The sequence below is a fragment of the Rhinichthys klamathensis genome, unplaced genomic scaffold (genome assembly GCF_029890125.1).
Source record: "Rhinichthys klamathensis goyatoka isolate OS25496 unplaced genomic scaffold, OSU_Roscu_1.1 h1tg000001l_1, whole genome shotgun sequence".
In the NCBI taxonomy this organism is placed as follows: domain Eukaryota; kingdom Metazoa; phylum Chordata; class Actinopteri; order Cypriniformes; family Leuciscidae; genus Rhinichthys; species Rhinichthys klamathensis.
This window is the reverse complement of record NW_026606555.1, coordinates 3,474,019-3,494,701: the sequence shown is the minus strand read 5'-3', so window position 1 is coordinate 3,494,701 and position 20,683 is coordinate 3,474,019. Positions and strand designations below refer to the sequence as shown.

At 46.3% G+C, this 20,683-nt stretch overlaps 32 non-coding genes across 32 annotated transcripts; 14 read left to right on the top strand and 18 right to left on the bottom strand.

Annotated features, from left to right (window-relative positions):
- Window positions 1-334: 334 nt before the first annotated feature.
- Window positions 335-449, bottom strand: LOC130071369 (U5 spliceosomal RNA). The gene has a single exon (XR_008803998.1). It is a non-coding gene; the product is annotated as a U5 spliceosomal RNA (small nuclear RNA).
- Window positions 450-1,335: 886 nt separating this feature from the next.
- On the bottom strand, window positions 1,336-1,451 carry LOC130096667 (U5 spliceosomal RNA). The gene has a single exon (XR_008808218.1). It is a non-coding gene; the product is annotated as a U5 spliceosomal RNA (small nuclear RNA).
- Window positions 1,452-2,336: 885 nt separating this feature from the next.
- On the bottom strand, window positions 2,337-2,451 carry LOC130071318 (U5 spliceosomal RNA). The gene has a single exon (XR_008803995.1). It is a non-coding gene; the product is annotated as a U5 spliceosomal RNA (small nuclear RNA).
- Window positions 2,452-2,711: 260 nt separating this feature from the next.
- trnad-guc (transfer RNA aspartic acid (anticodon GUC)) lies at window positions 2,712-2,783 on the top strand. Its single transcript has one exon. It is a non-coding gene; the product is annotated as a tRNA-Asp (tRNA).
- A 554-nt stretch (window positions 2,784-3,337) lies between these two features.
- LOC130071260 (U5 spliceosomal RNA) lies at window positions 3,338-3,452 on the bottom strand. The gene has a single exon (XR_008803990.1). It is a non-coding gene; the product is annotated as a U5 spliceosomal RNA (small nuclear RNA).
- A 1,309-nt stretch (window positions 3,453-4,761) lies between these two features.
- Window positions 4,762-4,833, top strand: trnad-guc (transfer RNA aspartic acid (anticodon GUC)). The gene has a single exon. It is a non-coding gene; the product is annotated as a tRNA-Asp (tRNA).
- A 554-nt stretch (window positions 4,834-5,387) lies between these two features.
- Window positions 5,388-5,502, bottom strand: LOC130071209 (U5 spliceosomal RNA). Its single transcript, XR_008803984.1, has one exon. It is a non-coding gene; the product is annotated as a U5 spliceosomal RNA (small nuclear RNA).
- A 260-nt stretch (window positions 5,503-5,762) lies between these two features.
- trnad-guc (transfer RNA aspartic acid (anticodon GUC)) lies at window positions 5,763-5,834 on the top strand. The gene has a single exon. It is a non-coding gene; the product is annotated as a tRNA-Asp (tRNA).
- A 554-nt stretch (window positions 5,835-6,388) lies between these two features.
- On the bottom strand, window positions 6,389-6,503 carry LOC130071110 (U5 spliceosomal RNA). The gene has a single exon (XR_008803965.1). It is a non-coding gene; the product is annotated as a U5 spliceosomal RNA (small nuclear RNA).
- An 886-nt stretch (window positions 6,504-7,389) lies between these two features.
- Window positions 7,390-7,504, bottom strand: LOC130071054 (U5 spliceosomal RNA). Its single transcript, XR_008803960.1, has one exon. It is a non-coding gene; the product is annotated as a U5 spliceosomal RNA (small nuclear RNA).
- Window positions 7,505-7,764: 260 nt separating this feature from the next.
- Window positions 7,765-7,836, top strand: trnad-guc (transfer RNA aspartic acid (anticodon GUC)). The gene has a single exon. It is a non-coding gene; the product is annotated as a tRNA-Asp (tRNA).
- A 554-nt stretch (window positions 7,837-8,390) lies between these two features.
- On the bottom strand, window positions 8,391-8,505 carry LOC130070993 (U5 spliceosomal RNA). The gene has a single exon (XR_008803949.1). It is a non-coding gene; the product is annotated as a U5 spliceosomal RNA (small nuclear RNA).
- Window positions 8,506-8,626: 121 nt separating this feature from the next.
- Window positions 8,627-8,698, top strand: trnad-guc (transfer RNA aspartic acid (anticodon GUC)). The gene has a single exon. It is a non-coding gene; the product is annotated as a tRNA-Asp (tRNA).
- A 554-nt stretch (window positions 8,699-9,252) lies between these two features.
- Window positions 9,253-9,367, bottom strand: LOC130070940 (U5 spliceosomal RNA). The gene has a single exon (XR_008803947.1). It is a non-coding gene; the product is annotated as a U5 spliceosomal RNA (small nuclear RNA).
- A 260-nt stretch (window positions 9,368-9,627) lies between these two features.
- trnad-guc (transfer RNA aspartic acid (anticodon GUC)) lies at window positions 9,628-9,699 on the top strand. Its single transcript has one exon. It is a non-coding gene; the product is annotated as a tRNA-Asp (tRNA).
- A 554-nt stretch (window positions 9,700-10,253) lies between these two features.
- LOC130070884 (U5 spliceosomal RNA) lies at window positions 10,254-10,368 on the bottom strand. The gene has a single exon (XR_008803946.1). It is a non-coding gene; the product is annotated as a U5 spliceosomal RNA (small nuclear RNA).
- A 260-nt stretch (window positions 10,369-10,628) lies between these two features.
- On the top strand, window positions 10,629-10,700 carry trnad-guc (transfer RNA aspartic acid (anticodon GUC)). Its single transcript has one exon. It is a non-coding gene; the product is annotated as a tRNA-Asp (tRNA).
- A 554-nt stretch (window positions 10,701-11,254) lies between these two features.
- LOC130070834 (U5 spliceosomal RNA) lies at window positions 11,255-11,369 on the bottom strand. Its single transcript, XR_008803941.1, has one exon. It is a non-coding gene; the product is annotated as a U5 spliceosomal RNA (small nuclear RNA).
- A 260-nt stretch (window positions 11,370-11,629) lies between these two features.
- Window positions 11,630-11,701, top strand: trnad-guc (transfer RNA aspartic acid (anticodon GUC)). Its single transcript has one exon. It is a non-coding gene; the product is annotated as a tRNA-Asp (tRNA).
- Window positions 11,702-12,255: 554 nt separating this feature from the next.
- LOC130070781 (U5 spliceosomal RNA) lies at window positions 12,256-12,370 on the bottom strand. The gene has a single exon (XR_008803929.1). It is a non-coding gene; the product is annotated as a U5 spliceosomal RNA (small nuclear RNA).
- A 1,319-nt stretch (window positions 12,371-13,689) lies between these two features.
- trnad-guc (transfer RNA aspartic acid (anticodon GUC)) lies at window positions 13,690-13,761 on the top strand. Its single transcript has one exon. It is a non-coding gene; the product is annotated as a tRNA-Asp (tRNA).
- Window positions 13,762-14,315: 554 nt separating this feature from the next.
- LOC130070729 (U5 spliceosomal RNA) lies at window positions 14,316-14,430 on the bottom strand. The gene has a single exon (XR_008803918.1). It is a non-coding gene; the product is annotated as a U5 spliceosomal RNA (small nuclear RNA).
- Window positions 14,431-14,690: 260 nt separating this feature from the next.
- On the top strand, window positions 14,691-14,762 carry trnad-guc (transfer RNA aspartic acid (anticodon GUC)). Its single transcript has one exon. It is a non-coding gene; the product is annotated as a tRNA-Asp (tRNA).
- A 554-nt stretch (window positions 14,763-15,316) lies between these two features.
- Window positions 15,317-15,431, bottom strand: LOC130070676 (U5 spliceosomal RNA). Its single transcript, XR_008803906.1, has one exon. It is a non-coding gene; the product is annotated as a U5 spliceosomal RNA (small nuclear RNA).
- A 260-nt stretch (window positions 15,432-15,691) lies between these two features.
- On the top strand, window positions 15,692-15,763 carry trnad-guc (transfer RNA aspartic acid (anticodon GUC)). The gene has a single exon. It is a non-coding gene; the product is annotated as a tRNA-Asp (tRNA).
- A 554-nt stretch (window positions 15,764-16,317) lies between these two features.
- LOC130070622 (U5 spliceosomal RNA) lies at window positions 16,318-16,432 on the bottom strand. Its single transcript, XR_008803901.1, has one exon. It is a non-coding gene; the product is annotated as a U5 spliceosomal RNA (small nuclear RNA).
- A 260-nt stretch (window positions 16,433-16,692) lies between these two features.
- On the top strand, window positions 16,693-16,764 carry trnad-guc (transfer RNA aspartic acid (anticodon GUC)). Its single transcript has one exon. It is a non-coding gene; the product is annotated as a tRNA-Asp (tRNA).
- A 554-nt stretch (window positions 16,765-17,318) lies between these two features.
- Window positions 17,319-17,433, bottom strand: LOC130070516 (U5 spliceosomal RNA). Its single transcript, XR_008803891.1, has one exon. It is a non-coding gene; the product is annotated as a U5 spliceosomal RNA (small nuclear RNA).
- Window positions 17,434-17,693: 260 nt separating this feature from the next.
- On the top strand, window positions 17,694-17,765 carry trnad-guc (transfer RNA aspartic acid (anticodon GUC)). Its single transcript has one exon. It is a non-coding gene; the product is annotated as a tRNA-Asp (tRNA).
- A 554-nt stretch (window positions 17,766-18,319) lies between these two features.
- LOC130070460 (U5 spliceosomal RNA) lies at window positions 18,320-18,434 on the bottom strand. Its single transcript, XR_008803886.1, has one exon. It is a non-coding gene; the product is annotated as a U5 spliceosomal RNA (small nuclear RNA).
- A 1,339-nt stretch (window positions 18,435-19,773) lies between these two features.
- On the top strand, window positions 19,774-19,845 carry trnad-guc (transfer RNA aspartic acid (anticodon GUC)). Its single transcript has one exon. It is a non-coding gene; the product is annotated as a tRNA-Asp (tRNA).
- Window positions 19,846-20,399: 554 nt separating this feature from the next.
- LOC130070409 (U5 spliceosomal RNA) lies at window positions 20,400-20,514 on the bottom strand. Its single transcript, XR_008803879.1, has one exon. It is a non-coding gene; the product is annotated as a U5 spliceosomal RNA (small nuclear RNA).
- Window positions 20,515-20,683: the final 169 nt, after the last annotated feature.

The window sequence follows — 20,683 nt, the reverse complement described above, 5'->3', positions numbered from 1 at the left end:
GTCTGACCAGCAGGGGCCTTCCGAATGCGTCACCAGTGTGGCCTTCTGAATGCGTCAAAACAGTTAATCAATTTGCAAAGCAATCAGTTGAAAGCTTTGAAAGGCTTTGTTGCTCCCACCACTACCCTTTTGTGATTGGTAAACCTTACAATCATGCTGCTGACCCAAGATTTGAAGTTGTGAACTGGGAAAGTGGTGATGGTTTGACGACCTCCCAGCTCCAGACATGGACAAAACGGCCGAACCGTTGGGCCACTCTCGAACGCTGGCCCAACCTGCTGCAGTTCTGCGGAGCAAGCCGCCAAAAGTCCTCTGTTTTTGAACAAACGCATGTAGCTCTGCTGTGAGCAGAGCATCCAAAAATACCAGTAACTCGCAAATGTTCCCCTCCACGGAAATCTTTAGTAAAAGGCGAAAGATTTATGCGTGAATGAAGAGAAACTCGAGCTGTAACCATGAGACGTTGGGACAATGTGCTACCAAACACATACCACCATGCTCAGCAAGGGTAATGTCTGGTGCACGCTCCTCCCACCCAGCTTTTTGTCTTTTTTGTTAAAACAATAATACAGCCAATTCCATTAGAGGAAGGAGCAAATGTAATAAGAATCTGCCCCATCACCAGATGACCGCATGTCCAGTATTCTTGACTTCTCAACGGTTGAGCATACGGTGGCGTACCGCTCAGGGACACTGCAGTAACCACCAGTCCTCGTTAGTATAGTGGACAGTATCTCCGCCTGTCACGCGGAAGACCGGGGTTCGATTCCCCGAAGGGGAGGCTTCTTCTTTATCACGGCCAGACACCTTGTATGAGCTCAAGCTCTGCCGTTGAAACTGCTGATAAAGCCAACCTGCCGTTCAAGACTCACCTGAGGGTGGTTAGCTAATTCCATTTGAAAGATTTTACCTTCAAGAAAGCGCTTGCAATGGGTTTGTAAAAGGTTGTTTTATGCATGTTTGGCCTGAGTTTTTGTGGCATTTCCACTGTTGCATTTCCAGTCTGACCAGCAGGGGCCTTCCGAATGCGTCACCAGTGTGGCCTTCCGAATGCGTCAAAACAGTTAATCAATTTGCAAAGCAATCAGTTGAAAGCTTTGAAAGGCTTTGTTGCTCCCACCACTACCCTTTTGTGATTGGTAAACCTTACAATCATGCTGCTGACCCAAGATTTGAAGTTGTGAACTGGGAAAGTGGTGATGGTTTGACGACCACCCAGCTCCAGACATGGACAAAACGGCCGAACCGTTGGGCCACTCTCGAACGCTGGCCCAACCTGCTGCAGTTCTGCGGAGCAAGCCGCCAAAAGTCCTCTGTTTTTGAACAAACGCATGTAGCTCTGCTGTGAGCAGAGCATCCAAAAATACCAGTAACTCGCAAATGTTCCCCTCCACGGAAATCTTTAGTAAAAGGCGAAAGATTTATGCGTGAATGAAGAGAAACTCGAGCTTTAACCATGAGACGTTGGGACAATGTGCTACCACACACATGCCACCATGCTCAGCAAGGGTAATGTCTGGTGCACGCTCCTCCCACCCAGCTTTTTGTCTTTTTTGTTAAAACAATAATACAGCCATTTCCATTAGAGGAAGGAGCAAATGTAATAAGAATCTGCCCCATCACCAGATGACCGCATGTCCAGTATTCTTGACTTCTCAACGGTTGAGCATACGGTGCCGTACCGCTCAGGGACACTGCAGTAACCACCAGTCCTCGTTAGTATAGTGGACAGTATCTCCGCCTGTCACGCGGAAGACCGGGGTTAGATTCCCCGACGGGGAGGCTTCTTCTTTATCACGGCCAGACACCTTGTATGAGCTCAAGTTCTGCCGTTGAAACTGCTGATAAAGCCAACCTGCCGTTCAAGACTCACCTGAGGGTGGTTAGCTAATTCCATTTGAAAGATTTTACCTTCAAGAAAGCGCTTGCAATGGGTTTGTAAAAGGTTGTTTTATGCATGTTTGGCCTGAGTTTTTGTGGCATTTCCACTGTTGCATTTCCAGTCTGACCAGCAGGGGCCTTCCGAATGCGTCACCAGTGTGGCCTTCCGAATGCGTCAAAACAGTTAATCAATTTGCAAAGCAATCAGTTGAAAGCTTTGAAAGGCTTTGTTGCTCCCACCACTACCCTTTTGTGATTGGTAAACCTTACAATCATGCTGCTGACCCAAGATTTGAAGTTGTGAACTGGGAAAGTGGTGATGGTTTGACGACCTCCCAGCTCCAGACATGGACAAAACGGCCGAACCGTTGGGCCACTCTTGAACGCTGGCCCAACCTGCTGCAGTTCTGCGGAGCAAGCCGCCAAAAGTCCTCTGTTTTTGAACAAACGCATGTAGCTCTGCTGTGAGCAGAGCATCCAAAAATACCAGTAACTCGCAAATGTTCCCCTCCACGGAAATCTTTAGTAAAAGGCGAAAGATTTATGCGTGAATGAAGAGAAACTCGAGCTGTAACCATGAGACGTTGGGACAATGTGCTACCAAACACATGCCACCATGCTCAGCAAGGGTAATGTCTGGTGCACGCTCCTCCCACCCAGCTTTTTGTCTTTTTTGTTAAAACAATAATACAGCCAATTCCATTAGAGGAAGGAGCAAATGTAATAAGAATCGGCCCCATCACCAGATGACCGCATGTCCAGTATTCTTGACTTCTCAACGGTTGAGCATACGGTGGCGTACCGCTCAGGGACACTGCAGTAACCACCAGTCCTCGTTAGTATAGTGGACAGTATCTCCGCCTGTCACGCGGAAGACCGGGGTTCGATTCCCCGACGGGGAGGCTTCTTCTTTATCACGGCCAGACACCTTGTATGAGCTCAAGCTCTGCCGTTGAAACTGCTGATAAAGCCAACCTGCCGTTCAAGACTCACCTGAGGGTGGTTAGCTAATTCCATTTGAAAGATTTTACCTTCAAGAAAGCGCTTGCAATGGGTTTGTAAAAGGTTGTTTTATGCATGTTTGGCCTGAGTTTTTGTGGCATTTCCACTGTTGCATTTCCAGTCTGACCAGCAGGGGCCTTCCGAATGCGTCACCAGTGTGGCCTTCCGAATGCGTCAAAACAGTTAATCAATTTGCAAAGCAATCAGTTGAAAGCTTTGAAAGGCTTTGTTGCTCCCACCACTACCCTTTTGTGATTGGTAAACCTTACAATCATGCTGCTGACCCAAGATTTGAAGTTGTGAACTGGGAAAGTGGTGATGGTTTGACGACCACCCAGCTCCAGACATGGACAAAACGGCCGAACCGTTGGGCCACTCTCGAACGCTGGCCCAACCTGCTGCAGTTCTGCGGAGCAAGCCGCCAAAAGTCCTCTGTTTTTGAACAAACGCATGTAGCTCTGCTGTGAGCAGAGCATCCAAAAATACCAGTAACTCGCAAATGTTCCCCTCCACGGAAATCTTTAGTAAAAGGCGAAAGATTTATGCGTGAATGAAGAGAAACTCGAGCTGTAACCATGAGACGTTGGGTAGTGATGTGACATCTGAAGCGAGGCTCCGGAGCTTGTGTCGAGCAAAAAGGGGCGTTCCAGATGAAGCCCCGATTCGAGGCTTGTGTCGTTTCCGTGAAAATCACGTGACGATAACAAACGAGGCCTCGGATTGTGTTGAATACGTCATTGCTTCATTCTGAGTATCGCTTCCGGATAAAAGTGGTTCGAAACCTCGCGCCTCTCGTGGGTTTTGCAGTAGGCGTTTGCATTGGTGTTGAAGTGTTGGTTGTACGAAGTAGTGAGTAGCGAGTTGTAGCGAGTTTGTAGTAGCATAGTTATCATTATATATCATAGCCTGTATTATATATTATATTACATTATACTTAGTTTAGTAGATTATTAGATTATTAGAGTAAATTAGCCTATATCTAGTTCTAGTTGCTATATATATATACATATATTGGTAGTAGTGTTATTATTGTATATATATATATATATATATATATATATATATATATATATATATATATATATATATATATATATTATTGCTATTATTATTATTCTAAGACTAGATAAATAAATAAATAAATAAATAAACAAATAAATAAATAAAAATCAGTAAAAATGTTCCCATCCCTGTTGCAGTTTGCTGTTCCACTCCCAGTTCCATAAGCACTACATAATTGTACTCCCAGTTCCATAATCACTACACTATTGCACTCAGTCAGCACTGCACTCAGTGATTTCTTGACACTCATTTGGGGCATTCACTGTCATCACTAACCCAAAGAACTACTGAATACAAAGTTATGTGTGTGTGAGTTGTGTGTGCATAGGTAAACACAAGCAGAGTAAAAAACTTTATTTAATACACAGGCAATAGAAAAAGGGTGTGCCCACACCATGACAATTTGGTTGCTCAGGATGAATAGATTTGTGTGCGATACATTGCTTTGCACAGCAGGTGTCACTAGGGAGCACACTGTTTCATGAGGCTTCAGGTAAACGAACCTTTTGGTGAACCAATGGGCTGGAAAGCCTCAGTGGTTCAGGAAGCCTCATTTGGCCATCACTAACGTTGGGACAATGTGCTACCACACACATGCCACCATGCTCAGCAAGGGTAATGTCTGGTGCACGCTCCTCCCACCCAGCTTTTTGTCTTTTTTGTTAAAACAATAATACAGCCATTTCCATTAGAGGAAGGAGCAAATGTAATAAGAATCTGCCCCATCACCAGATGACCGCATGTCCAGTATTCTTGACTTCTCAACGGTTGAGCATACGGTGCCGTACCGCTCAGGGACACTGCAGTAACCACCAGTCCTCGTTAGTATAGTGGACAGTATCTCCGCCTGTCACGCGGAAGACCGGGGTTCGATTCCCCGACGGGGAGGCTTCTTCTTTATCACGGCCAGACACCTTGTATGAGCTCAAGCTCTGCCGTTGAAACTGCTGATAAAGCCAACCTGCCGTTCAAGACTCACCTGAGGGTGGTTAGCTAATTCCATTTGAAAGATTTTACCTTCAAGAAAGCGCTTGCAATGGGTTTGTAAAAGGTTGTTTTATGCATGTTTGGCCTGAGTTTTTGTGGCATTTCCACTGTTGCATTTCCAGTCTGACCAGCAGGGGCCTTCCGAATGCGTCACCAGTGTGGCCTTCCGAATGCGTCAAAACAGTTAATCAATTTGCAAAGCAATCAGTTGAAAGCTTTGAAAGGCTTTGTTGCTCCCACCACTACCCTTTTGTGATTGGTAAACCTTACAATCATGCTGCTGACCCAAGATTTGAAGTTGTGAACTGGGAAAGTGGTGATGGTTTGACGACCACCCAGCTCCAGACATGGACAAAACGGCCGAACCGTTGGGCCACTTTCGAACGCTGGCCCAACCTGCTGCAGTTCTGCGGAGCAAGCCGCCAAAAGTCCTCTGTTTTTGAACAAACGCATGTAGCTCTGCTGTGAGCAGAGCATCCAAAAATACCAGTAACTCGCAAATGTTCCCCTCCACGGAAATCTTTAGTAAAAGGCGAAAGATTTATGCGTGAATGAAGAGAAACTCGAGCTGTAACCATGAGACGTTGGGACAATGTGCTACCAAACACATGCCACCATGCTCAGCAAGGGTAATGTCTGGTGCACGCTCCTCCCACCCAGCTTTTTGTCTTTTTTGTTAAAACAATAATACAGCCAATTCCATTAGAGGAAGGAGCAAATGTAATAAGAATCTGCCCCATCACCAGATGACCGCATGTCCAGTATTCTTGACTTCTCAACGGTTGAGCATACGGTGGCGTACCGCTCAGGGACACTGCAGTAACCACCAGTCCTCGTTAGTATAGTGGACAGTATCTCCGCCTGTCACGCGGAAGACCGGGGTTCGATTCCCCGACGGGGAGGCTTCTTCTTTATCACGGCCAGACACCTTGTATGAGCTCAAGCTCTGCCGTTGAAACTGCTGATAAAGCCAACCTGCCGTTCAAGACTCACCTGAGGGTGGTTAGCTAATTCCATTTGAAAGATTTTACCTTCAAGAAAGCGCTTGCAATGGGTTTGTAAAAGGTTGTTTTATGCATGTTTGGCCTGAGTTTTTGTGGCATTTCCACTGTTGCATTTCCAGTCTGACCAGCAGGGGCCTTCCGAATGCGTCACCAGTGTGGCCTTCCGAATGCGTCAAAACAGTTAATCAATTTGCAAAGCAATCAGTTGAAAGCTTTGAAAGGCTTTGTTGCTCCCACCACTACCCTTTTGTGATTGGTAAACCTTACAATCATGCTGCTGACCCAAGATTTGAAGTTGTGAACTGGGAAAGTGGTGATGGTTTGACGACCACCCAGCTCCAGACATGGACAAAACGGCCGAACCGTTGGGCCACTCTCGAACGCTGGCCCAACCTGCTGCAGTTCTGCAGAGCAAGCCGCCAAAAGTCCTCTGTTTTTGAACAAACGCATGTAGCTCTGCTGTGAGCAGAGCATCCAAAAATACCAGTAACTCGCAAATGTTCCCCTCCACGGAAATCTTTAGTAAAAGGCGAAAGATTTATGCGTGAATGAAGAGAAACTCGAGCTGTAACCATGAGACGTTGGGACAATGTGCTACCACACACATGCCACCATGCTCAGCAAGGGTAATGTCTGGTGCACGCTCCTCCCACCCAGCTTTTTGTCTTTTTTGTTAAAACAATAATACAGCCATTTCCATTAGAGGAAGGAGCAAATGTAATAAGAATCTGCCCCATCACCAGATGACCGCATGTCCAGTATTCTTGACTTCTCAACGGTTGAGCATACGGTACCGTACCGCTCAGGGACACTGCAGTAACCACCAGTCCTCGTTAGTATAGTGGACAGTATCTTCGCCTGTCACGCGTAAGACCGGGGTTCGATTCCCCGACGGGGAGGCTTCTTCTTTATCACGGCCAGACACCTTGTATGAGCTCAAGCTCTGCCGTTGAAACTGCTGATAAAGCCAACCTGCCGTTCAAGACTCACCTGAGGGTGGTTAGCTAATTCCATTTGAAAGATTTTACCTTCAAGAAAGCGCTTGCAATGGGTTTGTAAAAGGTTGTTTTATGCATGTTTGGCCTGAGTTTTTGTGGCATTTCCACTGTTGCATTTCCAGTCTGACCAGCAGGGGCCTTCCGAATGCGTCACCAGTGTGGCCTTCCGAATGCGTCAAAACAGTTAATCAATTTGCAAAGCAATCAGTTGAAAGCTTTGAAAGGCTTTGTTGCTCCCACCACTACCCTTTTGTGATTGGTAAACCTTACAATCATGCTGCTGACCCAAGATTTGAAGTTGTGAACTGGGAAAGTGGTGATGGTTTGACGACCACCCAGCTCCAGACATGGACAAAACGGCCGAACCGTTGGGCCACTCTCGAACGCTGGCCCAACCTGCTGCAGTTCTGCGGAGCAAGCCGCCAAAAGTCCTCTGTTTTTGAACAAACGCATGTAGCTCTGCTGTGAGCAGAGCATCCAAAAATACCAGTAACTCGCAAATGTTCCCCTCCACGGAAATCTTTAGTAAAAGGCGAAAGATTTATGCGTGAATGAAGAGAAACTCGAGCTGTAACCATGAGACGTTGGGACAATGTGCTACCACACACATGCCACCATGCTCAGCAAGGGTAATGTCTGGTGCACGCTCCTCCCACCCAGCTTTTTGTCTTTTTTGTTAAAACAATAATACAGCCATTTCCATTAGAGGAAGGAGCAAATGTAATAAGAATCTGCCCCATCACCAGATGACCGCATGTCCAGTATTCTTGACTTCTCAACGGTTGAGCATACGGTGCCGTACCGCTCAGGGACACTGCAGTAACCACCAGTCCTCGTTAGTATAGTGGACAGTATCTCCGCCTGTCACGCGGAAGACCGGGGTTCGATTCCCCGACGGGGAGGCTTCTTCTTTATCACGGCCAGACACCTTGTATGAGCTCAAGCTCTGCCGTTGAAACTGCTGATAAAGCCAACCTGCCGTTCAAGACTCACCTGAGGGTGGTTAGCTAATTCCATTTGAAAGATTTTACCTTCAAGAAAGCGCTTGCAATGGGTTTGTAAAAGGTTGTTTTATGCATGTTTGGCCTGAGTTTTTGTGGCATTTCCACTGTTGCATTTCCAGTCTGACCAGCAGGGGCCTTCCGAATGCGTCACCAGTGTGGCCTTCCGAATGCGTCAAAACAGTTAATCAATTTGCAAAGCAATCAGTTGAAAGCTTTGAAAGGCTTTGTTGCTCCCACCACTACCCTTTTGTGATTGGTAAACCTTACAATCATGCTGCTGACCCAAGATTTGAAGTTGTGAACTGGGAAAGTGGTGATGGTTTGACGACCACCCAGCTCCAGACATGGACAAAACGGCCGAACCGTTGGGCCACTCTCGAACGCTGGCCCAACCTGCTGCAGTTCTGCGGAGCAAGCCGCCAAAAGTCCTCTGTTTTTGAACAAACGCATGTAGCTCTGCTGTGAGCAGAGCATCCAAAAATACCAGTAACTCGCAAATGTTCCCCTCCACGGAAATCTTTAGTAAAAGGCGAAAGATTTATGCGTGAATGAAGAGAAACTCGAGCTGTATCTGCCCCATCACCAGAATCTGCCCCATCACCAGATGACCGCATGTCCAGTATTCTTGACTTCTCAACGGTTGAGCATACGGTGCCGTACCGCTCAGGGACACTGCAGTAACCACCAGTCCTCGTTAGTATAGTGGACAGTATCTCCGCCTGTCACGCGGAAGACCGGGGTTCGATTCCCCGACGGGGAGGCTTCTTCTTTATCACGGCCAGACACCTTGTATGAGCTCAAGCTCTGCCGTTGAAACTGCTGATAAAGCCAACCTGCCGTTCAAGACTCACCTGAGGGTGGTTAGCTAATTCCATTTGAAAGATTTTACCTTCAAGAAAGCGCTTGCAATGGGTTTGTAAAAGGTTGTTTTATGCATGTTTGGCCTGAGTTTTTGTGGCATTTCCACTGTTGCATTTCCAGTCTGACCAGCAGGGGCCTTCCGAATGCGTCACCAGTGTGGCCTTCCGAATCCGTCAAAACAGTTAATCAATTTGCAAAGCAATCAGTTGAAAGCTTTGAAAGGCTTTGTTGCTCCCACCACTACCCTTTTGTGATTGCTAAACCTTACAATCATGCTGCTGACCCAAGATTTGAAGTTGTGAACTGGGAAAGTGGTGATGGTTTGACGACCACCCAGCTCCAGACATGGACAAAACGGCCGAACCGTTGGGCCACTCTCGAACGCTGGCCCAAGCTGCTGCAGTTCTGCGGAGCAAGCCGCCAAAAGTCCTCTGTTTTTGAACAAACGCATGTAGCTCTGCTGTGAGCAGAGCATCCAAAAATACCAGTAACTCGCAAATGTTCCCCTCCACGGAAATCTTTAGTAAAAGGCGAAAGATTTATGCGTGAATGAAGAGAAACTCGAGCTGTAACCATGAGACGTTGGGACAATGTGCTACCACACACATGCCACCATGCTCAGCAAGGGTAATGTCTGGTGCACGCTCCTCCCACCCAGCTTTTTGTCTTTTTTGTTAAAACAATAATACAGCCATTTCCATTAGAGGAAGGAGCAAATGTAATAAGAATCTGCCCCATCACCAGATGACCGCATGTCCAGTATTCTTGACTTCTCAACGGTTGAGCATACGGTGCCGTACCGCTCAGGGACACTGCAGTAACCACCAGTCCTCGTTAGTATAGTGGACAGTATCTCCGCCTGTCACGCGGAAGACCGGGGTTCGATTCCCCGACGGGGAGGCTTCTTCTTTATCACGGCCAGACACCTTGTATGAGCTCAAGCTCTGCCGTTGAAACTGCTGATAAAGCCAACCTGCCGTTCAAGACTCACCTGAGGGTGGTTAGCTAATTCCATTTGAAAGATTTTACCTTCAAGAAAGCGCTTGCAATGGGTTTGTAAAAGGTTGTTTTATGCATGTTTGGCCTGAGTTTTTGTGGCATTTCCACTGTTGCATTTCCAGTCTGACCAGCAGGGGCCTTCCGAATGCGTCACCAGTGTGGCCTTCCGAATGCGTCAAAACAGTTAATCAATTTGCAAAGCAATCAGTTGAAAGCTTTGAAAGGCTTTGTTGCTCCCACCACTACCCTTTTGTGATTGGTAAACCTTACAATCATGCTGCTGACCCAAGATTTGAAGTTGTGAACTGGGAAAGTGGTGATGGTTTGACGACCACCCAGCTCCAGACATGGACAAAACGGCCGAACCGTTGGGCCACTCTCGAACGCTGGCCCAACCTGCTGCAGTTCTGCGGAGCAAGCCGCCAAAAGTCCTCTGTTTTTGAACAAACGCATGTAGCTCTGCTGTGAGCAGAGCATCCAAAAATACCAGTAACTCGCAAATGTTCCCCTCCACGGAAATCTTTAGTAAAAGGCGAAAGATTTATGCGTGAATGAAGAGAAACTCGAGCTGTAACCATGAGACGTTGGGACAATGTGCTACCACACACATGCCACCATGCTCAGCAAGGGTAATGTCTGGTGCACGCTCCTCCCACCCAGCTTTTTGTCTTTTTTGTTAAAACAATAATACAGCCATTTCCATTAGAGGAAGGAGCAAATGTAATAAGAATCTGCCCCATCACCAGATGACCGCATGTCCAGTATTCTTGACTTCTCAACGGTTGAGCATACGGTGCCGTACCGCTCAGGGACACTGCAGTAACCACCAGTCCTCGTTAGTATAGTGGACAGTATCTCCGCCTGTCACGCGGAAGACCGGGGTTCGATTCCCCGACGGGGAGGCTTCTTCTTTATCACGGCCAGACACCTTGTATGAGCTCAAGCTCTGCCGTTGAAACTGCTGATAAAGCCAACCTGCCGTTCAAGACTCACCTGAGGGTGGTTAGCTAATTCCATTTGAAAGATTTTACCTTCAAGAAAGCGCTTGCAATGGGTTTGTAAAAGGTTGTTTTATGCATGTTTGGCCTGAGTTTTTGTGGCATTTCCACTGTTGCATTTCCAGTCTGACCAGCAGGGGCCTTCCGAATGCGTCACCAGTGTGGCCTTCCGAATGCGTCAAAACAGTTAATCAATTTGCAAAGCAATCAGTTGAAAGCTTTGAAAGGCTTTGTTGCTCCCACCACTACCCTTTTGTGATTGGTAAACCTTACAATCATGCTGCTGACCCAAGATTTGAAGTTGTGAACTGGGAAAGTGGTGATGGTTTGACGACCTCCCAGCTCCAGACATGGACAAAACGGCCGAACCGTTGGGCCACTCTTGAACGCTGGCCCAACCTGCTGCAGTTCTGCGGAGCAAGCCGCCAAAAGTCCTCTGTTTTTGAACAAACGCATGTAGCTCTGCTGTGAGCAGAGCATCCAAAAATACCAGTAACTCGCAAATGTTCCCCTCCACGGAAATCTTTAGTAAAAGGCGAAAGATTTATGCGTGAATGAAGAGAAACTCGAGCTGTAACCATGAGACGTTGGGACAATGTGCTACCAAACACATGCCACCATGCTCAGCAAGGGTAATGTCTGGTGCACGCTCCTCCCACCCAGCTTTTTGTCTTTTTTGTTAAAACAATAATACAGCCAATTCCATTAGAGGAAGGAGCAAATGTAATAAGAATCGGCCCCATCACCAGATGACCGCATGTCCAGTATTCTTGACTTCTCAACGGTTGAGCATACGGTGGCGTACCGCTCAGGGACACTGCAGTAACCACCAGTCCTCGTTAGTATAGTGGACAGTATCTCCGCCTGTCACGCGGAAGACCGGGGTTCGATTCCCCGACGGGGAGGCTTCTTCTTTATCACGGCCAGACACCTTGTATGAGCTCAAGCTCTGCCGTTGAAACTGCTGATAAAGCCAACCTGCCGTTCAAGACTCACCTGAGGGTGGTTAGCTAATTCCATTTGAAAGATTTTACCTTCAAGAAAGCGCTTGCAATGGGTTTGTAAAAGGTTGTTTTATGCATGTTTGGCCTGAGTTTTTGTGGCATTTCCACTGTTGCATTTCCAGTCTGACCAGCAGGGGCCTTCCGAATGCGTCACCAGTGTGGCCTTCCGAATGCGTCAAAACAGTTAATCAATTTGCAAAGCAATCAGTTGAAAGCTTTGAAAGGCTTTGTTGCTCCCACCACTACCCTTTTGTGATTGGTAAACCTTACAATCATGCTGCTGACCCAAGATTTGAAGTTGTGAACTGGGAAAGTGGTGATGGTTTGACGACCACCCAGCTCCAGACATGGACAAAACGGCCGAACCGTTGGGCCACTCTCGAACGCTGGCCCAACCTGCTGCAGTTCTGCGGAGCAAGCCGCCAAAAGTCCTCTGTTTTTGAACAAACGCATGTAGCTCTGCTGTGAGCAGAGCATCCAAAAATACCAGTAACTCGCAAATGTTCCCCTCCACGGAAATCTTTAGTAAAAGGCGAAAGATTTATGCGTGAATGAAGAGAAACTCGAGCTGTAACCATGAGACGTTGGGTAGTGATGTGACATCTGAAGCGAGGCTCCGGAGCTTGTGTCGAGCAAAAAGGGGCGTTCCAGATGAAGCCCCGATTCGAGGCTTGTGTCGTTTCCGTGAAAATCACGTGACGATAACAAACGAGGCCTCGGATTGTGTTGAATACGTCATTGCTTCATTCTGAGTATCGCTTCCGGATAAAAGTGGTTCGAAACCTCGCGCCTCTCGTGGGTTTTGCAGTAGGCGTTTGCATTGGTGTTGAAGTGTTGGTTGTACGAAGTAGTGAGTAGCGAGTTGTAGCGAGTTTGTAGTAGCATAGTTATCATTATATATCATAGCCTGTATTATATATTATATTACATTATACTTAGTTTAGTAGATTATTAGATTATTAGAGTAAATTAGCCTATATCTAGTTCTAGTTGCTATATATATATACATATATTGGTAGTAGTGTTATTATTGTATATATATATATATATATATATATATATATATATATATATATATATATATATATATATATATATATATATATATTATTGCTATTATTATTATTCTAAGACTAGATAAATAAATAAATAAATAAATAAACAAATAAATAAATAAAAATCAGTAAAAATGTTCCCATCCCTGTTGCAGTTTGCTGTTCCACTCCCAGTTCCATAAGCACTACATAATTGTACTCCCAGTTCCATAATCACTACACTATTGCACTCAGTCAGCACTGCACTCAGTGATTTCTTGACACTCATTTGGGGCATTCACTGTCATCACTAACCCAAAGAACTACTGAATACAAAGTTATGTGTGTGTGAGTTGTGTGTGCATAGGTAAACACAAGCAGAGTAAAAAACTTTATTTAATACACAGGCAATAGAAAAAGGGTGTGCCCACACCATGACAATTTGGTTGCTCAGGATGAATAGATTTGTGTGCGATACATTGCTTTGCACAGCAGGTGTCACTAGGGAGCACACTGTTTCATGAGGCTTCAGGTAAACGAACCTTTTGGTGAACCAATGGGCTGGAAAGCCTCAGTGGTTCAGGAAGCCTCATTTGGCCATCACTAACGTTGGGACAATGTGCTACCACACACATGCCACCATGCTCAGCAAGGGTAATGTCTGGTGCACGCTCCTCCCACCCAGCTTTTTGTCTTTTTTGTTAAAACAATAATACAGCCATTTCCATTAGAGGAAGGAGCAAATGTAATAAGAATCTGCCCCATCACCAGATGACCGCATGTCCAGTATTCTTGACTTCTCAACGGTTGAGCATACGGTGCCGTACCGCTCAGGGACACTGCAGTAACCACCAGTCCTCGTTAGTATAGTGGACAGTATCTCCGCCTGTCACGCGGAAGACCGGGGTTCGATTCCCCGACGGGGAGGCTTCTTCTTTATCACGGCCAGACACCTTGTATGAGCTCAAGCTCTGCCGTTGAAACTGCTGATAAAGCCAACCTGCCGTTCAAGACTCACCTGAGGGTGGTTAGCTAATTCCATTTGAAAGATTTTACCTTCAAGAAAGCGCTTGCAATGGGTTTGTAAAAGGTTGTTTTATGCATGTTTGGCCTGAGTTTTTGTGGCATTTCCACTGTTGCATTTCCAGTCTGACCAGCAGGGGCCTTCCGAATGCGTCACCAGTGTGGCCTTCCGAATGCGTCAAAACAGTTAATCAATTTGCAAAGCAATCAGTTGAAAGCTTTGAAAGGCTTTGTTGCTCCCACCACTACCCTTTTGTGATTGGTAAACCTTACAATCATGCTGCTGACCCAAGATTTGAAGTTGTGAACTGGGAAAGTGGTGATGGTTTGACGACCACCCAGCTCCAGACATGGACAAAACGGCCGAACCGTTGGGCCACTTTCGAACGCTGGCCCAACCTGCTGCAGTTCTGCGGAGCAAGCCGCCAAAAGTCCTCTGTTTTTGAACAAACGCATGTAGCTCTGCTGTGAGCAGAGCATCCAAAAATACCAGTAACTCGCAAATGTTCCCCTCCACGGAAATCTTTAGTAAAAGGCGAAAGATTTATGCGTGAATGAAGAGAAACTCGAGCTGTAACCATGAGACGTTGGGACAATGTGCTACCAAACACATGCCACCATGCTCAGCAAGGGTAATGTCTGGTGCACGCTCCTCCCACCCAGCTTTTTGTCTTTTTTGTTAAAACAATAATACAGCCAATTCCATTAGAGGAAGGAGCAAATGTAATAAGAATCTGCCCCATCACCAGATGACCGCATGTCCAGTATTCTTGACTTCTCAACGGTTGAGCATACGGTGCCGTACCGCTCAGGGACACTGCAGTAACCACCAGTCCTCGTTAGTATAGTGGACAGTATCTCCGCCTGTCACGCGGAAGACCGGGGTTCGATTCCCCGACGGGGAGGCTTCTTCTTTATCACGGCCAGACACCTTGTATGAGCTCAAGCTCTGCCGTTGAAACTGCTGATAAAGCCAACCTGCCGTTCAAGACTCACCTGAGGGTGGTTAGCTAATTCCATTTGAAAGATTTTACCTTCAAGAAAGCGCTTGCAATGGGTTTGTAAAAGGTTGTTTTATGCATGTTTGGCCTGAGTTTTTGTGGCATTTCCACTGTTGCATTTCCAGTCTGACCAGCAGGGGCCTTCCGAATGCGTCACCAGTGTGGCCTTCCGAATCCGTCAAAACAGTTAATCAATTTGCAAAGCAATCAGTTGAAAGCTTTGAAAGGCTTTGTTGCTCCCACCACTACCCTTTTGTGATTGCTAAACCTTACAATCATGCTGCTGACCCAAGATTTGAAGTTGTGAACTGGGAAAGTGGTGATGGTTTGACGACCACCCAGCTCCAGACATGGACAAAACGGCCGAACCGTTGGGCCACTCTCGAACGCTGGCCCAAGCTGCTGCAGTTCTGCGGAGCAAGCCGCCAAAAGTCCTCTGTTTTTGAACAAACGCATGTAGCTCTGCTGTGAGCAGAGCATCCAAAAATACCAGTAACTCGCAAATGTTCCCCTCCACGGAAATCTTTAGTAAAAGGCGAAAGATTTATGCGTGAATGAAGAGAAACTCGAGCTGTAACCATGAGACGTTGGGACAATGTGCTACCACACACATGCCACCATGCTCAGCAAGGGTAATGTCTGGTGCACGCTCCTCCCACCCAGCTTTTTGTCTTTTTTGTTAAAACAATAATACAGCCATTTCCATTAGAGGAAGGAGCAAATGTAATAAGAATCTGCCCCATCACCAGATGACCGCATGTCCAGTATTCTTGACTTCTCAACGGTTGAGCATACGGTGCCGTACCGCTCAGGGACACTGCAGTAACCACCAGTCCTCGTTAGTATAGTGGACAGTATCTCCGCCTGTCACGCGGAAGACCGGGGTTCGATTCCCCGACGGGGAGGCTTCTTCTTTATCACGGCCAGACACCTTGTATGAGCTCAAGCTCTGCCGTTGAAACTGCTGATAAAGCCAACCTGCCGTTCAAGACTCACCTGAGGGTGGTTAGCTAATTCCATTTGAAAGATTTTACCTTCAAGAAAGCGCTTGCAATGGGTTTGTAAAAGGTTGTTTTATGCATGTTTGGCCTGAGTTTTTGTGGCATTTCCACTGTTGCATTTCCAGTCTGACCAGCAGGGGCCTTCCGAATGCGTCACCAGTGTGGCCTTCCGAATGCGTCAAAACAGTTAATCAATTTGCAAAGCAATCAGTTGAAAGCTTTGAAAGGCTTTGTTGCTCCCACCACTACCCTTTTGTGATTGGTAAACCTTACAATCATGCTGCTGACCCAAGATTTGAAGTTGTGAACTGGGAAAGTGGTGATGGTTTGACGACCACCCAGCTCCAGACATGGACAAAACGGCCGAACCGTTGGGCCACTCTCGAACGCTGGCCCAACCTGCTGCAGTTCTGCGGAGCAAGCCGCCAAAAGTCCTCTGTTTTTGAACAAACGCATGTAGCTCTGCTGTGAGCAGAGCATCCAAAAATACCAGTAACTCGCAAATGTTCCCCTCCACGGAAATCTTTAGTAAAAGGCGAAAGATTTATGCGTGAATGAAGAGAAACTCGAGCTGTAACCATGAGACGTTGGGACAATGTGCTACCACACACATGCCACCATGCTCAGCAAGGGTAATGTCTGGTGCACGCTCCTCCCACCCAGCTTTTTGTCTTTTTTGTTAAAACAATAATACAGCCATTTCCATTAGAGGAAGGAGCAAATGTAATAAGAATCTGCCCCATCACCAGATGACCGCATGTCCAGTATTCTTGACTTCTCAACGGTTGAGCATACGGTGCCGTACCGCTCAGGGACACTGCAGTAACCACCAGTCCTCGTTAGTATAGTGGACAGTATCTCCGCCTGTCACGCGGAAGACCGGGGTTCGATTCCCCGACGGGGAGGCTTCTTCTTTATCACGGCCAGACACCTTGTATGAGCTCAAGCTCTGCCGTTGAAACTGCTGATAAAGCCAACCTGCCGTTCAAGACTCACCTGAGGGTGGTTAGCTAATTCCATTTGAAAGATTTTACCTTCAAGAAAGCGCTTGCAATGGGTTTGTAAAAGGTTGTTTTATGCATGTTTGGCCTGAGTTTTTGTGGCATTTCCACTGTTGCATTTCCAGTCTGACCAGCAGGGGCCTTCCGAATGCGTCACCAGTGTGGCCTTCCGAATGCGTCAAAACAGTTAATCAATTTGCAAAGCAATCAGTTGAAAGCTTTGAAAGGCTTTGTTGCTCCCACCACTACCCTTTTGTGATTGGTAAACCTTACAATCATGCTGCTGACCCAAGATTTGAAGTTGTGAACTGGGAAAGTGGTGATGGTTTGACGACCTCCCAGCTCCAGACATGGACAAAACGGCCGAACCGTTGGGCCACTCTTGAACGCTGGCCCAACCTGCTGCAGTTCTGCGGAGCAAGCCGCCAAAAGTCCTCTGTTTTTGAACAAACGCATGTAGCTCTGCTGTGAGCAGAGCATCCAAAAATACCAGTAACTCGCAAATGTTCCCCTCCACGGAAATCTTTAGTAAAAGGCGAAAGATTTATGCGTGAATGAAGAGAAACTCGAGCTGTAACCATGAGACGTTGGGACAATGTGCTACCAAACACATGCCACCATGCTCAGCAAGGGTAATGTCTGGTGCACGCTCCTCCCACCCAGCTTTTTGTCTTTTTTGTTAAAACAATAATACAGCCAATTCCATTAGAGGAAGGAGCAAATGTAATAAGAATCGGCCCCATCACCAGATGACCGCATGTCCAGTATTCTTGACTTCTCAACGGTTGAGCATACGGTGGCGTACCGCTCAGGGACACTGCAGTAACCACCAGTCCTCGTTAGTATAGTGGACAGTATCTCCGCCTGTCACGCGGAAGACCGGGGTTCGATTCCCCGACGGGGAGGCTTCTTCTTTATCACGGCCAGACACCTTGTATGAGCTCAAGCTCTGCCGTTGAAACTGCTGATAAAGCCAACCTGCCGTTCAAGACTCACCTGAGGGTGGTTAGCTAATTCCATTTGAAAGATTTTACCTTCAAGAAAGCGCTTGCAATGGGTTTGTAAAAGGTTGTTTTATGCATGTTTGGCCTGAGTTTTTGTGGCATTTCCACTGTTGCATTTCCAGTCTGACCAGCAGGGGCCTTCCGAATGCGTCACCAGTGTGGCCTTCCGAATGCGTCAAAACAGTTAATCAATTTGCAAAGCAATCAGTTGAAAGCTTTGAAAGGCTTTGTTGCTCCCACCACTACCCTTTTGTGATTGGTAAACCTTACAATCATGCTGCTGACCCAAGATTTGAAGTTGTGAACTGGGAAAGTGGTGATGGTTTGACGACCACCCAGCTCCAGACATGGACAAAACGGCCGAACCGTTGGGCCACTCTCGAACGCTGGCCCAACCTGCTGCAGTTCTGCGGAGCAAGCCGCCAAAAGTCCTCTGTTTTTGAACAAACGCATGTAGCTCTGCTGTGAGCAGAGCATCCAAAAATACCAGTAACTCGCAAATGTTCCCCTCCACGGAAATCTTTAGTAAAAGGCGAAAGATTTATGCGTGAATGAAGAGAAACTCGAGCTGTAACCATGAGACGTTGGGTAGTGATGTGACATCTGAAGCGAGGCTCCGGAGCTTGTGTCGAGCAAAAAGGGGCGTTCCAGATGAAGCCCCGATTCGAGGCTTGTGTCGTTTCCGTGAAAATCACGTGACGATAACAAACGAGGCCTCGGATTGTGTTGAATACGTCATTGCTTCATTCTGAGTATCGCTTCCGGATAAAAGTGGTTCGAAACCTCGCGCCTCTCGTGGGTTTTGCAGTAGGCGTTTGCATTGGTGTTGAAGTGTTGGTTGTACGAAGTAGTGAGTAGCGAGTTGTAGCGAGTTTGTAGTAGCATAGTTATCATTATATATCATAGCCTGTATTATATATTATATTACATTATACTTAGTTTAGTAGATTATTAGATTATTAGAGTAAATTAGCCTATATCTAGTTCTAGTTGCTATATATATATACATATATTGGTAGTAGTGTTATTATTGTATATATATATATATATATATATATATATATATATATATATATATATATATATATATATATATATATATATATATATATATATATATATATATATTATTGCTATTATTATTATTCTAAGACTAGATAAATAAATAAATAAATAAATAAACAAATAAATAAATAAAAATCAGTAAAAATGTTCCCATCCCTGTTGCAGTTTGCTGTTCCACTCCCAGTTCCATAAGCACTACATAATTGTACTCCCAGTTCCATAATCACTACACTATTGCACTCAGTCAGCACTGCACTCAGTGATTTCTTGACACTCATTTGGGGCATTCACTGTCATCACTAACCCAAAGAACTACTGAATACAAAGTTATGTGTGTGTGAGTTGTGTGTGCATAGGTAAACACAAGCAGAGTAAAAAACTTTATTTAATACACAGGCAATAGAAAAAGGGTGTGCCCACACCATGACAATTTGGTTGCTCAGGATGAATAGATTTGTGTGCGATACATTGCTTTGCACAGCAGGTGTCACTAGGGAGCACACTGTTTCATGAGGCTTCAGGTAAACGAACCTTTTGGTGAACCAATGGGCTGGAAAGCCTCAGTGGTTCAGGAAGCCTCATTTGGCCATCACTAACGTTGGGACAATGTGCTACCACACACATGCCACCATGCTCAGCAAGGGTAATGTCTGGTGCACGCTCCTCCCACCCAGCTTTTTGTCTTTTTTGTTAAAACAATAATACAGCCATTTCCATTAGAGGAAGGAGCAAATGTAATAAGAATCTGCCCCATCACCAGATGACCGCATGTCCAGTATTCTTGACTTCTCAACGGTTGAGCATACGGTGCCGTACCGCTCAGGGACACTGCAGTAACCACCAGTCCTCGTTAGTATAGTGGACAGTATCTCCGCCTGTCACGCGGAAGACCGGGGTTCGATTCCCCGACGGGGAGGCTTCTTCTTTATCACGGCCAGACACCTTGTATGAGCTCAAGCTCTGCCGTTGAAACTGCTGATAAAGCCAACCTGCCGTTCAAGACTCACCTGAGGGTGGTTAGCTAATTCCATTTGAAAGATTTTACCTTCAAGAAAGCGCTTGCAATGGGTTTGTAAAAGGTTGTTTTATGCATGTTTGGCCTGAGTTTTTGTGGCATTTCCACTGTTGCATTTCCAGTCTGACCAGCAGGGGCCTTCCGAATGCGTCACCAGTGTGGCCTTCCGAATGCGTCAAAACAGTTAATCAATTTGCAAAGCAATCAGTTGAAAGCTTTGAAAGGCTTTGTTGCTCCCACCACTACCCTTTTGTGATTGGTAAACCTTACAATCATGCTGCTGACCCAAGATTTGAAGTTGTGAACTGGGAAAGTGGTGATGGTTTGACGACCACCCAGCTCCAGACATGGACAAAACGGCCGAACCGTTGGGCCACTTTCGAACGCTGGCCCAACCTGCTGCAGTTCTGCGGAGCAAGCCGCCAAAAGTCCTCTGTTTTTGAACAAACGCATGTAGCTCTGCTGTGAGCAGAGCATCCAAAAATACCAGTAACTCGCAAATGTTCCCCTCCACGGAAATCTTTAGTAAAAGGCGAAAGATTTATGCGTGAATGAAGAGAAACTCGAGCTGTAACCATGAGACGTTGGGACAATGTGCTACCAAACACATGCCACCATGCTCAGCAAGGGTAATGTCTGGTGCACGCTCCTCCCACCCAGCTTTTTGTCTTTTTTGTTAAAACAATAATACAGCCAATTCCATTAGAGGAAGGAGCAAATGTAATAAGAATCTGCCCCA